This window comes from Argiope bruennichi, chromosome 11 (assembly GCF_947563725.1).
Source record: "Argiope bruennichi chromosome 11, qqArgBrue1.1, whole genome shotgun sequence".
NCBI classification, from domain to species: domain Eukaryota; kingdom Metazoa; phylum Arthropoda; class Arachnida; order Araneae; family Araneidae; genus Argiope; species Argiope bruennichi.
The window spans coordinates 15,561,209-15,577,299 of NC_079161.1; the positions used below are offsets into that span (position 1 = coordinate 15,561,209).

At 31.1% G+C, this 16,091-nt stretch overlaps 1 protein-coding gene across 4 annotated transcripts in view; it reads left to right on the forward strand.

Moving 5' to 3' along the window:
• Positions 1 to 16,091, forward strand: part of LOC129956867 (putative polypeptide N-acetylgalactosaminyltransferase 9) — an 881,963-nt gene that overhangs the window by 298,983 nt on the left and 566,889 nt on the right. The window contains exon 3 of one of the 4 annotated variants that reach the window (XM_056068829.1): positions 12,854 to 12,921. The exons of the other annotated variants lie outside the window; for them this stretch is intronic. The gene's annotated coding sequence lies outside the window, so the exon portion shown is untranslated. The remainder of the gene's footprint in view (positions 1 to 12,853; positions 12,922 to 16,091) is intronic. 4 annotated transcript variants of the gene reach the window in all.

A 16,091-nucleotide genomic window follows, 5' to 3' on the forward strand; every position in this document is an offset into this window, starting at 1 on the left:
GAATTATCTTTCCGACTGCAAAGGGTTAATTGAAATCGAAAGTATAAAATGACTTCGTCTGAAATGACTCGGTATATCAATAAAGGAGCTAATATTTGAAGTTTTCAAAAACAATAAAAAAAAAAAAAACATTCTTTTGACTCTAGATATGGCAGGCGATAAACAAACTTCAAAAACAATTTTTCCCTCGTCATATCAGACGATATCTCAACAGATAACTCATCTTCACTTCTCTCTTATAGAAATTGTACTCCTTCTCCGGGAGTATAAAGGAGTGAATTTTCAGAATAGGGTAAAAAGGAGGAATTCTGGGACGGCAAATTCAGCTATCATTATCTGGCGATTTGCATGGAAAAGGTTGGTGAAAGTTCATTGATCAAAGGTTTCGCTTCGAGACTTTGATATCGAAAAGATTGATGATCGGAGAATGGGGGGGGGGGAGTTTCCCTTCTTTCTCAAAGTAGTTTCCAACAGGAAAATTCGAGTCCTTTTTCCGGATCAAATTTATAGTGGATTGTTCGCTTCGAATTCCTGCATAATACCGCGATTCAAGTCAGTATGTTATGCAACTGGGGGGAGATTTCGGAAAAATTGAAAGAAGAATGCTGTACGTTTCGTTTTAAAAATAAGTAGTGAATCCCCAGTGAAGTTGTAAAAGTCAAAATTTGAATAGAGAAATATTTCGCCGAAACTTTGGTCGTAGGCTGGAAGTTTTGTATGTTCCTTAAATATATTCAAATCAAAATAAATTATAGTATTGTGATGGATTGAGTATATATGGCAATGATTAGAATAAGAAATAAAATCTTACCTGCTTTATCGGTGTTTTAGATCCTTCCCTTATATTTGCTTACGTTTTTCCTTGCTTAAATTTCACTTTTCCCTATCTTAAGATGTACGTACACACTTGAAGATTTTTTTTAAAATTTTAACTTTAAAAATCCAGTTTTTTCAGAGTAGGTTATTAATATATGTTTAAACTCATTTCAGTGAGAAAAAACCATAATACACTCATTATTAATTCATTAAGTAAGATTTAATGAGCTAATGAGCCTATTTTTTGAAACATGATATCTTAAATTCTAATTTGTACAGACACACAATTCTAGTTGGAAATGATGGCTAATATTAGTCTTCATATTGTCTGCCTCAATCACGTTATAAAAATATATAGTTTTTTTTAACACTTTATTCATCAACGATGAATAGAAAAAGCGAGATTTTTTCTGCCATTTTAACTTTTAAACAGCTATTAAAAATTTATTTCTATAAATATAATTCGATTGAAGCACAAAACATCCGCTATTTCATGCAGATTATTTTGATATATAAATAACTGTATTTGGTTCATTTCTTGTTGAGTTATGATTGTTTGAATGAAGCAACAGAGTGGAAAAATATCATTCTTCATAAAATGAGTTTTAAAAACACCGTAACTAGAGTTTTCAATGAAAGCACGTCAAGAAAAGTAATTATAACTTGAGAAATATTTGGAATATTGGCAACATCTTTGTATCGTTTGAAAGCTAATAAATCAGAGAACATTATTAAGCAATAAAAAAATATTCGATATTTTGAACGATTTTCAAAGTTTCAAGTGTGTACATACACCTTAACTCTGAAAAACTGTGCGATAACAAAACAGAATACATATTTTACTTTCTCGGATAGATAGTATAGAGAACTGCAGTAATCGTCAAAAAATTCGAACTCTAGATTTTAAACCTCCAAGAGTTCGAAAAAAACATTTTAGGAAAATGTCTGTCTGTCCGTCTGTAAAGAAAACTCTAAAATGCTTTGATCTAAACAGAAAAAAATTTGGTATCGAGTCTTTAAATCAAATTTATTGTTTTCTATCACATTTTGAGTAAAATTACGCCAGATGTCTGTCTGTCACCCTGTTCGAATGTAAATGTAATTGTTGTGACTGAAGACGATCTTTTATCTATAAACTATTTATTTTCCATTATGTACAGGAACTTTATCAAAAACGTAAACATGGCTGAAATTCTACACTAATTTCTCTTCCGTTGCCAGTATCGCTAGCTGAATGACAAGTTACATAATTGGAAAAGACAGCAAGAAGTGCGAAATATAAAATGAGTGGCAACAGTAATTATAAAGCGAAGAGAGCTATATAGATAAAATTCAGTACATAGTTTTAACATCTGTAGTGCAGACATCTGCCATTATTTTGAGCCAAATCCAATTACGGATTCACCGTCTGTCTGTCTGCCTTTTCAGAAACATGCAAACGCGATAATTCAAGGACGCAGTGACTTAAGTGATATCAAATTTGGTATAGGATTTTGTGACTACAGGGACAAATTTGTATCAAGGTTTGGTTTCAATCGGTTGAAAAAAAAATTGCCTAAAACACAAATCCAATTTTTTTATATTATTAACACATAACAAGGATTAAACGAAAATAATTTGGCTAAGATGGCATGATAAATTCAATAAAAATGCTAAGTTCCCACCAAAAGTTAATACTTCGTAATTTTTGCTCGCCAATGCCATGTAATGCGTTCTCTAGAATGACTAATTTATTGGAGAGTTTGCTAGAAAGCTGTATCGCTGGTTTATTTTCAAGATGAATGCTTTTTCAAGTTTAGGAAAGTTCGTTATTTTAATATCAAATACCTTCGCCAATTTTACAGGTAACTCCAGGAATTTTTTTTGTCCTTTTCATTATGAAGTAACGAAATTTTTTTCATTGAGCTTTTTGTCAATCTTTTATTTTTTAATACTTTCAACACTACCATCGAGATATCTCGTCTTTTAGATCCTTCCAATCATAGGTTTCTGTGGGATAAAATTTGTCTCTTATGCCAGTTTAGATAGGTTGAGCCTTCTAATACATATCTGAAGAATACCTATACTTTTTTTTCATTTATTTTTTACAGCCGGAAGAATTGATATTTGTCTTTTCATGGTGTTTTTATCAAATTCATCCTCAGCGATGATTGTGTTAAATTATTTTAACCTCATTATTTCATCTCTAGGGGCGCTATAACCTGCCTCATTAAATTCGGCATAATCAGTTTACTATAGGTACACGTTACTTTCTTGGTTATATGAGAAGTCATTTGAATTTAGAGTGCTTAAAATGAATTTACAGGTCATCCTATATATTGTAATAATAATATACTGAATAGATACAGATAAAAATACATAATATTTCATATTTTTCATTTCAGTATCTTTTCAATATGTATTGGATAAAATCTGAAGAATTGTTGGAGTTGAATTATTCTTAGGATTTTTTTTTATTTTATTCCAAAGCGAAGTATGTTGTGTTGTGATTTAAGGTCCGCTGACAGTTATCTGTCAGCGATTTAAGCCGAGTGAGCGTCTTTTTTTTCAATAACGCCAACTAGGGTTAAGAGTACGACTTAGCTACTTTCATGCGTCACATTCATTTGCACAACCCCTTTTTACATAACATAACGCCATCCTGTGCCCCTGGTGCCTATAACACTAAGTTATCTAACCAGTTGGATGAGCACAAGATGGAAGGAAAAAAAAAAGAAAAAAAAAAAGAAAGAAAATGTTGGTAGAAAGAAAGAGACAGACCATCCAGGGTTTTCCGGAGAGAATCCCATCGGTGTCAAATCCTACACGACTGTATTTAATTTTTTGGTGACGTAATAACCGAATAGAGGGGACATGGATACTAAAACAAATGGTCACTATAGGTTCAACTTACAGGGAAACGAGATTACTAACTGAAAAAACTGATAAATTACATTGAGAACATCTATATGATATGTATAAGCATATAAACAATCACTGAATAGTCAGAAATCTGTAACGTCCTTCTGAGTCCTGTGGTTTTGATTTCCTTCGTCAGAACTGCACTTTTGAGGGACTTTTGAAGTTATAATTTCGGCTGATTTTGACAAGTGGCAGTTTGATCTCAGCTATTGTGTAGTCTTGAAGAGGTCTTGGTATTTATGAATATGGTTTACTATGGAGTGGATCTTGCCGCGTGAAAGGGTATTCGATGCAACTCTCCTGTACCATTCTTCCTCGAGACTTGTTTCTGGCTTCCTCATGTGCCACGAGAGAGTCAGTAGGCATTCGGTGGCATAGTGAATTGGGGATCCTATCTCCCCACAGCTACAATAAGGAGAGTTGGCCAGGTGGAATCTGTGTAGGTATGTCGGGAATGGGCCGTGTCCAGTGAAGAAAAGGACATCCGCTCTGTTTTTACAGGGGGGCACATTCACACACCTCACAGATAGAACACAGAAGAAAAACAACAGTATCCGAACCTGGTTTCGAATCCAGGACCCCTAGATCACGGGAAAGGCGTGCTACCCCTATACTAGGACGCAGTCAAAGCGAAGTATGCAAACAGAAAGCACTATATAATGACCGAACATTTCGCTGGCGATATTTTATTGGATTTCATGTTTAAGACATCCCTGAACCGACAAACTAGATTTGAGATTATGTTTGTCAATATCTCTAAACACAATATCTAAAAAAAAAAAAAATGTCCACCGAGAAATTGCGAATGATTGTTATTTCATGATTTCAAATTTGGGATCTGTTAAAAGGCAAATTCTTTGTCAGGTCATGTAAATATGAATACTTTTACTGAAGGAAGTAATAAGATAAACGGCTGAAATTTTGTATTTGATTTTTATCTTTCGAATTTTTTTTTGTCTACAATCGAACTCTTTTCAATTTGTTGGTTATTATTAAAACATTCTAAAATTTTCAGAATTAAGAAAGACAACACAGTAAACAAATTGCTTAGACTTCATACTTTTTCAAATGAAAACAAAACAAAACTAAAGCCTTTTAGATGATAATTTCTTAAAATGTCATTGAAATTCACGTGTGTCATGAAATAAAAAGTTAACAATAACAAATCATCAATGGGAAAAATATTTGAATTTTAAGGCTTTATAATTTCTATTGAAGAGATTTTTATGGATATTGTTTGATATATTTTGCTTGCATACCATATAAGTAAAATGATACTCAAAATAACATTAGAAATTACACTTTGAGCAAAAATTTTCAAAAAAAAAGAAAAAAAAAGCGTAGAATTTTGATTTGTTTTATAATTTTGATGGAATAGATATTAATCATTTGTAAGTTGAAATAAAGAAAAATTAATGGAATATTAGTGCGAAGTTAAAAAAAAATCCTTTCAATATGTGAATTCGAAATAAAATAAAACTGCATCAGGTAGAATTGGGTTCAAAATTTACTGTCATTTTTCAATTAAAAAGGAAATACAGAATGAAATGCCATTATTTTAAATGAAACTGATAAATATTAGTTTTAAAATGATGATTTGATATATTTTTAAAGCTTGCAGACGATAATTACTCCATTCGACGCATGTAATTTGTAGCCGCAAAAGCAATTTTATAATGTTTTGCTACTCCCTTTTTTTGCTTGTTTTTTTCGATATTTTTTTAAAACTGATAAAAGCATTTTTTTTTTTTATTGTTCGCCTGGAAGCTTTTTTTTTTTTTTGCTTGCTTGCCTGGAATTCATCTCTTTTGATCTACGAAAGCGTGTCTCATTTTACATTTTAAAAAAATATTTAATTAGGAAATACTTTTTCTTTGTCATAATTTTTTTCTTTTTTTATCTCAAAACAAAGGATTGTTTTTATTGTAAAAAAAAAAGTTTTCGTGACTTTTTCATTCGTAGCATATTTTTTATGAACATATTTTGATAAAATGCAATTAAGTTTTCTGAATATTATTTTGGATGTTTCAGGCTTTCTTTTAATGTATTTTTAAATGCAATGAATATGTCATTTTCAGAATTAATTATATCATATTAGAATAATGTTACTTTTCATGTTTCATTAAAATGAATCAAATTTCTTATAGTACAATGTGTATATTTAAAGTGATAAAGAAAATCAAAGATTCAGTTCTGCAGTCCTAACCATTGATCCGATTTCATCAAATTTTATTTCATTAAAAAATTCATGCTCTCTTAATGTCATCAATTAACGCCATTCCATTCCTTTCTCAGGAAACATTCCTAAAATGTTTCTTCACAGTACATTAAAAGGATAAAATCCAACGACAAAGATCACAAGCTACAACTATTGTGTCAATTTCGAAAGCTTTTTACTTTATTTGAAAGATATATGAAACCCTGCGAGCAGAAAAATCATTGTAAATTCTCGATCCAATAAAATGTAGAGTTATGATCAAATTCTTTATTTACAGCTTTATTTACATAAATTTACAGTTCATCATCTAGGTTAAATGAATTCTAGGTTAAATGATTTTTATTCGACACAACAAGGATAGTTCCTCGAATACTTCGGAGAAACCTCTTAAGAAAACAGCTAGCCGACTCGTTGCGTTCTCGCAAACAGGCGTAGCTCCAGGGATCCACCGAATCTTTTCGGGTGGAATTCTAGTCGGACACTCCGCTTTCTGCCTCAGTGTCCACCATTCTTCTCTTCCAATCTCCTCGCACTTTTATCCTGTTCCCACCCTCATTCACATCGGATCATTTTCCCGGTTATCCAATAATCGTTCAGCAACTACTTCACTGGTCTATCGTCGACCGTGGGAATGCGTTGGGGAGCCACCCTCCACAATGTAAAGAATGCAGGTTTACATCTGTTTCAAATACAATGCAGGTGGGGTCCCTTATCTGGACTAGCACTAATTGCCCAGAGGTCCTTACTTTAAAGGAGTTGACCACCTGGCACTTCTGGAAGCACTTACACTGCGGTAGGGCGTCGCCAATGCTGATACTGCTGTCTGGATGCTAATGATGGAGCGTGGGAAAAGAAACGTCACCATAGTCAAGCAGGGAAGAAGCTGAATCATTACATCATCAATGGTCACTTTCCTTACTTCACTCTCTATATTCAAGAGAGATGGCGAAATAAAACAGTTATGCTGGTTTCACAAAATTTATTTAAACAGTAAATTTCCCATTTATACAATTCCAAAGTAATTTTAGCATCTTAAAAAAACATATATTTCAAATAATTAAGAAAAATTTTCCCCAGTGTGAGATGCTGATCTAATATCGCCAATAATTTCTTATATGAAAGTGACTAAAGTTTCCAAAGATACCGCAAATTAAAACTATAACAGAATGCCAAAAAGACAGATTTCGCCAAACTGCAGATGTTGTTTATCAGTCAGAACGCTCTATGTTCTACTGATCAGAATGCTAAATACTGATATAATCTAAAATAGAAATTTAGTTATATCTATGTTTACCAGAATAGAACTCTTTTGGTTCAATAAGTTGTAAGGTTGGTGATACTATCTTAACTTTATACTTAGTATCAAGCTATCAAAAGTATCAAATATACATGCAACTGATTCAGATAAGAGTATCAGGTAGTAGGTATCAGTTTTTGATTACGACTGATATTTTTCTCGAACTCATTCGTTTTATTACGAGTAATATTACATCTATCTGATACAATGTAATAAATCGATATAACTCTCCTACCTCTTCCAATGTAATAACCTCGGCATCATTACTTATATATATAATTATTTTTAACTAACATATATAATGTAAGCATATAATTTATTAATCAGAAGGCAGTTTCGAAGAAGAGACTTTCGATTTTTTAAGTTCGCTTTATTCTCTCACGGGAGGCAGGCATGATTTATTTACAAGAGGCGCGGACGAGGTACGTCCGGCCACAGGAAAAGATTAGGCTAGAGAAGAGCTTAAAAAGAGGGAGAAATAAATTATCCCATCCTTATATAATATAAAATATCGATGGGGAAAATATATTTTTCATAGTGCTAATATATTAAGATTCTGATAAGGATTTTCGGTACACGCGCCGACCAGGCAAGGGAAACACAGGAATCTTTTAAAAAAGAATTTGTTTAAATCAGCAATTTTTATCCTTTCACTCGGAGCGTGGGAACTGCTGAGAAAAGCATTTTACAAAGCTTCTCTTGAATTAATTAAATAGAAAAAGTGAAATTGGATCAGGAAATAAGAGAATATTTTAGAATGAAGTTACTATGAGCTAATTTAAGATAAAACTTAGGGAATTAATTTAGATTTAAATTAGAGTTTAAAATATCATTACACACACACACACACACACACACATATATATGTGTTTTATTCCGAATTATTGCAGTCCTTTATACCATTTATCAGTGGATGTACCACTGAAAAAAATCCCAGCAATTCTTTCTTCGTTACTATTTGTGTTAAGAAGGCCCTTCTCCTCTTCTTATCCATCCATCAATCACTGTCAGAACCAAAGTCACCATTACGTTCCCATATCTCTTCCGACGAAGCGGAACTCTAATTAGGAAACAAGAAACACCATCAGGATCAGCTACCATCTCGGTACATATACGAGAACTGATAACCACCGAATCACCGGTTTCAATCCTGTCAAGAAAAAATTATTACCTGTGATATCAGCATTAGCTTGTATCTAATACAGTGAAACCGAATATGAACCAAACTTTATTTGCTGACAAAATTAGGTTAATGCTATTAATATTTTTGGTAAACAGCAATTCGCCGAAGCTGGCTAATCTATTATAGTATCACATAATGCTCCCTTTCTAACAGAGGAATTGAATAAGTTTATTTTTAGTGCACGTGGGCTTCCAAATCTGAATCATACAAACAAAATTTTATTTATATCAATATTGCTTAAGGTGAGGTGGACTCTATTAGGCACTTAGGGCGATATAATTGTTTTATGCTTATGTATTCAAATATAAATTTTAATTGTCTATAAAAAAGCCTTTAAAATTAAAGATTATTTTTTTATATTTAAAAAATATATAATTTTTTAAAAATTTCAAAATCTAGCCGATTTATTTCTATTATTTTTACTTTATTATTCTACAAATATTTCGAATAAAATTGGATATAATTTTGTAACGCCAATTAAAAGCTGCCTGTTTAGAAATATTTTTTTGCACACGCACTATATTTTCATAACTATTTAATTTTTCTTAAGTATAATTGACTTCTAGCTTTCTAAAATAAGTCGTATCATAAAATGTATGAACAGTTTTCTTTTAATTTTTAATCTAAATCTTCATTGTCATTTTTTTTTTAAATTTTCTCAGGCTCCAGGAACATTTCAAAAATATTTAAATATAATTAGAACACCGTTTTGAGAAAGTCATTAAAATATGCTTTTTTTTTTCTCTATGCATTTTAAACATTTTGTTCTTCAATAAATTTTATAATACTATTTTAGTTGAATATAATTTATATTTTGGTTATGAAACAATAAGAAACTTTCAAACTTTTGTTCGTTTTTATTTATATCACTGACCACTATTCCCTTAAAGAGTCATAAAATTAAGTTAACCCTTTAAAGGGTCATTTTTTTCTAGTCATATTATGTTAAAATATTTTTAGGCTTGAAATTAGAATAAGAAAAGGGATTTATTTAGCTTATTAGATAAATTTAATTTGATTAATTAATTAATTTGGTTAATTAATAATTGAGTAACTAATCAAGACACATCATTTTGTCTAAGATAAAGAACTGAAGCATCTAAGTTTCTGACTTTCGGCTAAAAAAATCGTCAGAACTTATGCCAACTTACATAATTTCATACAAAGATTGATAAATTTGGTGGGAAACATACTTCCCACGGCCCTAGAAAGGGTTAATTATATTAAAAATCACTGCAAAGGCTCTTCTGTCTTTATCAATCGTGGTCAGATGACGTGGACGATTTTAAGCAGTGATCAAATTCTTTATTCATTAATAATTACTGCATAAATCATAAGGACATCTTCGAAATGTCCTTTAGCAGCTTGATTTCCGAATCTTCCCGTCTATTTGTCGCAGCAAAGCCACCTGGATCGGCGTTTTATTTACGATCATATTATTAGGCATGGCGACGGTTTCATTACAATTTATGCGGCCGTTACTTGCTCCTTCTACTCGCGTTTCAGTTAATAAGAGCTTCAAGTTTTCTTAACGGTATCCGCGGGGATTCCGAGCAGTTTTCAGCCCTATGGGGAGCATAATTCTGAGATATTGTTTCCTGAACGAGATGTGAAATCCCCCAAATGTCGGTGCTAAATATCAATTTCGGGGACTTGCTCTTGAATGGCGGTATCTCTTAGAAATTTTGTCGTTTGTGTTTGTGAAGTTTCCTGTAATGTAAAGTTTGAGTAACAACTAATCACAAACTTACCAAATATAGCTTTTTTTAAACTTTATATGAAAGAAAGTTTTTATGACACAGATAATCCAATTTTAAGGGATAAAAATTGAATTTGAAATAATCATTTGCACATTTTGCACTAATGCACTAATTATTAAATCTCAATGTATTTCTCGATAACTATTATGCTTGTTAATACTGATATGCAATGCTTTTCGAGATTCAGCAGTTAGAAAGTTTTTTTTTTTTATCTTTCGAAATTTGATTTTTACCGTTTTTCTTGAACATCATTATATTGCCATTTGAAGTCCAGTGAAAACTGTTTCAAAATAGGAATATTTTTCGAACCTAGGACTCAGAGTGACATTAAAAATACTACTAGAAGTTTTTGCCTTTTTTCAAACTTGTTTTCTTCCAAGAAATTTGAATTTTCAAAGGAAAAAAATGGAAGTATCTATCTGAACTATTCATCGTTTGCAATCATCTACGTAATACAGAAGTAGAATTCTAAAAATTTGTTTCAAATTAAAAAAAAATAAATAAAATTCAAAGTTCTCATTTAAAAAAAACAATCATTTTATAATGTTTTTAAAACCTACAATCGTTTTTTATTAAAATGTTCGTTTCTTTTTATTTAGATGCAAAACAGTGGTGTTTTAATCGTCAGTTCACTCTCTTACCCGATAACATAACTGCGTACAACTTAAGAGGCCTGTTTTGCAACTAGTAAAGTAGCGAGCAACTTAAACCACTAAAATAAAAATTATGTAATACTTTTTTTTTATTTTGCTACTTTTTTCAGCAGTTCGTCTGAGGTACGAATTTATGAGAGAAATTTCGCATAAGACCTTGATGAATTTTATGGTTTGAAATCAGACTATCTATGTCCCGCTTTTGTATATCCCATGAGGGTGTGCATATCTACAAGTGGATCATACTTAGATGTCCCATCATCGTGAGCTCGCATTTAGATGTGCCACCAAGGTGCACGTATCACCAGTGGATCACACTGAAGTGTTCCATCAGGTTGCTCGTATCACCAGTGGATCACACTGAAGTGTCCCATCAGGGTGCACGTAACATCAGGGGATCACACTGAAGTGTCCCATCAGGGTGCACGTAACATCAGGGGATCACACTGAAAGTGTGCCATCAGGGTGCGCGTAACACCAGGGGATCACACTGAAAGTGTCCCATCGGTGCATGTATCACCAGGGGATCACACTGAAATGTCCCATCAGGTTGCACGTATCACCTGTGGATCACGCTGAAATGTTCTATCAGAGTTCACGTATCACCAGTGGATCACACTGAAATGTTCTATCAGAGTGCACGTATCACCAGTGGATCACGCTGAAATTTCCTTTCAGAGTGCACGTATCACCAGTGGATCACACTGAAATTTCCTATCAGAGTGCACGTATCACCAGTGGATCACGCTGAAATTTCCTATAAGAGTGCACGTATCACCAGTGGATCACGCTGAAATTTCCTATCAGAGTGCACGTATCACCAGTGGATCACGCTGAAATTTCCTATCAGAGTGCACGTATCACCAGGGGATCACACTGAAATGTCCCATCAGGTTGCACGTATCAGCAGTGGATCACACTGAAGTGTCCCATCAGGGTGCACGTAACATCAGGGGATCACACTGAAAGTGTCCCATCAGGGTGCACGTATCACCAGGGGATCACACTGAAATGTCCCATCAGGTTGCACGTATCACCAGTGGATCACACTGAAGTGTCCCATCAGGGTGCACGTAACATCAGGGGATCACACTGAAAGTGTCCCATCAGGGTGCACGTATCACCTGGGGATCACATTGAAATGTCCCATCAGGTTGCACGTATCACCAGTGGATCACGTTGAAATGTCCTATCAGAGTGCACGTATCACCAGTGGATCATGCTGAAATGTCCCATCAGGGTGCATGTACCACCAATAAATCACATGGAAAAGCCCCATAAGGGTGCGTGTACCAATGGTTGCTCACAATTAGATGTTGCATTAAAGTGTGCTAGTCACCTGTTGCTTACACTTGAATGATTTATTAGATGATACGTGTTACCAACAATTTATTTCGTTTAGTAACTAGAAAAATTTTTCTATAATTAAATAGTTAACGTGTATTAATCAAAATAACAGGATTTATTTTTAACTTCAATTCAGTATTATAAATGTAGCTTATATAATAAATTTTATAATATATGCATAAGAGTTTGATGTTATAACCCTAATTGTTTATTTGCTTCTTTGTTTGAAATGTTTTTAAAAATCTGCAAACTATTGACTCACAACGATTGCATTATGTCATTATTCTTTTATGGATAGATTTTACTTTTTACATTACTTCAGCGGCACACGATAAAACAAAGTGCTCTTGTAGTAATAGCCCATGAACGAAAAATATGAATTACAGCTCCTATCTGAATGTTTTAACTAAATCCATCCAAATTAAACTAAGCAAATCGTGATAGTCAGGTGCTAAGTCATTGCCATCTGCCTCCGAGATCTCCATATTTATACATTACACTATTCTTTCTCATTTTGAACAACTATTGATATCAGTACTCTTTTCTTAAAAAATGTGTGCCAAATTTCACAAAGATCAGGCACAAACTATAGACTTGTAAAAGTAACATAAATATTCATTTTCATATTTTTAGATTATTTTGATCACTTTTAATAACGTCTTTTATTTTCCTTTATAGGTAAGTCCAAAGATCCTTTACAAGAAAGATTTGGAGGTGGAAAGATTGATTTCTGCAGCAATTGTGTCGTAAGCAAAAAATTTTTGCATGAATCTCATATAAAACTAATTGAAATTTAAGGGTTCAACTTAATTTCAATTATTTGGATACTAAAACTCTTTACAATTTGTTCGTATCAAATATATTGCAAAACGTTATTGAAACAGAATCAGACATACGAGTACGGACAAATTGCCAAATAATAAAAAATAAGTAATATTTTAATAACACTTAGAATAGCAATTCATTGTAGAGATTTTATACTGATTTGATAATAAACCGTTGCTTAGCAACCGATGCTCTGTTTAAAATTCTCAATTGCATGGCAGAGAATTTCCATTGGCTTTTAGTAAGAAAAGCATTGCACAATTAATAATGTATGAAATGTTACTTAATAATCAGAATCTTTAAGGAATACAACGGTCGGTAGATTTTCGATAAAATTGTTAAATATACGAATAGTTAATTACCTTAAATTAAAAAAAAGGAAACTATAGAAGTACTTTTAAAGAAAACTATTATTTATTTAAGATTGAAATTTTTAATTTTAACTTTTTTTAATTTAAAATACTTTTTTTAAATTTGAAAATAGCTTATTGAAAAATAATTTTTTCTGAAAAGTTATATTACAAATCTGGGTACAATTTATTTTCTTTTATAAAATTCATTGCATTTTAAGTAATTTGATTAATTCTTAATCAATTACTAGTTTTTATTTCAGTTACATTAACGTTTTACAACTACATACGTTTTATACTACATGAGAGTTATTACATGAGATGATAATGACTGCGTGGTCTAAATCTTTCCAAATTTCTCAGCTATATTTTTAGGCAAATATTTGTCCCTTTGGTCTTCGTATGACGAAGAAACCGTGGAATTTGGTTTCGAACTCAAGGTCGTACAATCATATAGTAACCAAATATTTATTAATTGACATCGTCGAATAACGATGCAGGCACTAGTTGACATCATTGAATAAGAATGTAGATAATAGTTATTGATTGGCATCACTGAATAAAATATGTAGATAATAGTTATTGATTGGCATCACTGAATAAAATATGTAGATAATAGTTATTGATTGGCATCACTGAATAAAATATGTAAAATATGTAGATAATAGTTATTGATTGGCATCACTGAATAAAATATGTAGATAATAGTTATTGATTGGCATCACTGAATAAAATATGTAGATAATAGTTATTGATTGACATCACTGAATAAAATATATAGATAATAGTTATTGATTGGCATCACTGAATAAAATATGTAGATAATAGTTATTGATTGGCATCACTGAATAAAATATGTAGATAATAGTTATTGATTGGCATCACTGAATAAGAATGTAGATAATAGTTATTGATTGGCATCACTGAATAAAATATGTAGATAAGTTATTGATTGACATCACTGAATAAAATATGTAGATAATAGTTATTGATTGACATCACTGAATAAGAATGTAGATAATAGTTATTGATTGACATAACTGAATAAGAATGTAGATAATAGTTATTGATTGACATAACTGAATAAGAATGTAGATAATAGTTATTGATTGGCATAACTGAATAAAATATGTAGATAATAGTTATTGATTGACATCACTGAATAAAATATGTAGGCAATCGTTATTGATTGACATCACTGAATAAAATATGTAGGCAATCGTTATTAATTGGCATCACTGAATAAAAAAATGCAGGCAATAGTTATATTTTTCATGTAAGAAAGTAAAATCAATTTTTTGTATTTGCCATTTTATCGTCTAGAATTCAAGCAAGCAATAATTTTATCTTTTGCGTTAATTTGCGTTTAAGACCTTTGGCAGTATTTTATATGATTAAAAAGAGTAATTGAATTTCTATGCATAAAATCAATTTTAATTTAATTCTAAAATTTATTCTTGTATAAAGAAATTTAAATAAAGAAATTCTTTTGTTAAGATTTTCTTTATAGAATATTCCAGACAGGAAATTCTTTTTTCTCTATTATTTTTCTGAACTTTAATGACAAATTGCAAATCATTATATTTGATTTGGTGGAAGGTTTTTAAAAACTTTTGACTACCTTTTGGATTATTGAAAATAATAATTCAGAACTATTTTGTATTTTGGAGAAAGATTATTCACTCTAATTCTTATCGAAAATTCTATTTTCTTGAAGTACGTCAATTTACTTCTAGAAAATAGGACATCAGAGGTTAAAACTAAGATGAACAATCTTAAAAATATTAAGCCTTAAAATCAATATTTTAAGCTTAGATATTGAGGTTGCATGGATTATAGAGTTTTTTTAAAAAAAGATATTTCTTCAATTTTTTAAAATTATGATGAATACAGTCAGTCATTAAAAGTTAGTTTTTATCTCCGAATTTGAATTTGTTTCTTTCTCGAATTCTGTTAAAGTTTTATTTTTTGAATTTAAATTAATGAATATATGTCATTAAAAATTATTATTATTTTTATTATTTTTGTAGCGACTCTTGTTTTTGAAAAAGTTAACGCATTCTTCCTTTAATTCAATTTCTATTTTAATCAATATTTCGAGAGGAATTTTTCATTTCTCATGCTTTATTAAAGATACTGAACTAGATACTGATACAGAGATACTATTTATACTTAATTTAATTTTTGAAACGAGTTTTAATTCATATTGGACTTTGTATAGATTTGAAATTTTTATATTAATTCTTAAGTTATCTAAAGTATAAGGAAACTATTATTTACATATTTATTCGAATTCCGGCTTTATCTGTTTATTGTTTTGATCTCTGAAAATATTAAATTAGCTTTATAAATATTAATTATTATCTGTGCTGCTATTATCTAGGACTAAATTATTAAAAATGCCCCTAATCCCAGAACATACTGAAGGACTGCTTTATTGAGTCTGTAAAGTTTTACCCAAAGTTGTCATTCATTTTGAAAGGAACTTGCTTTTAGAGACACTGAGTATCATAATTTACATTCATTTATCATAATTTACTTACTTTACTAATTTATTTACCTTCTAATTCCATTTACACAAGATTTTATCTTTAATTAGAATGTAAATTAACATGATGATTTAACATTCTTCGATCCCATAATGTATCATTTTTTTTTCCGAATTCCATTTATTTACACAAAACTTTACTTTTATTGGTATTCTCAAAATGACCATTAAATGATTGCTTTATCGGTATTAA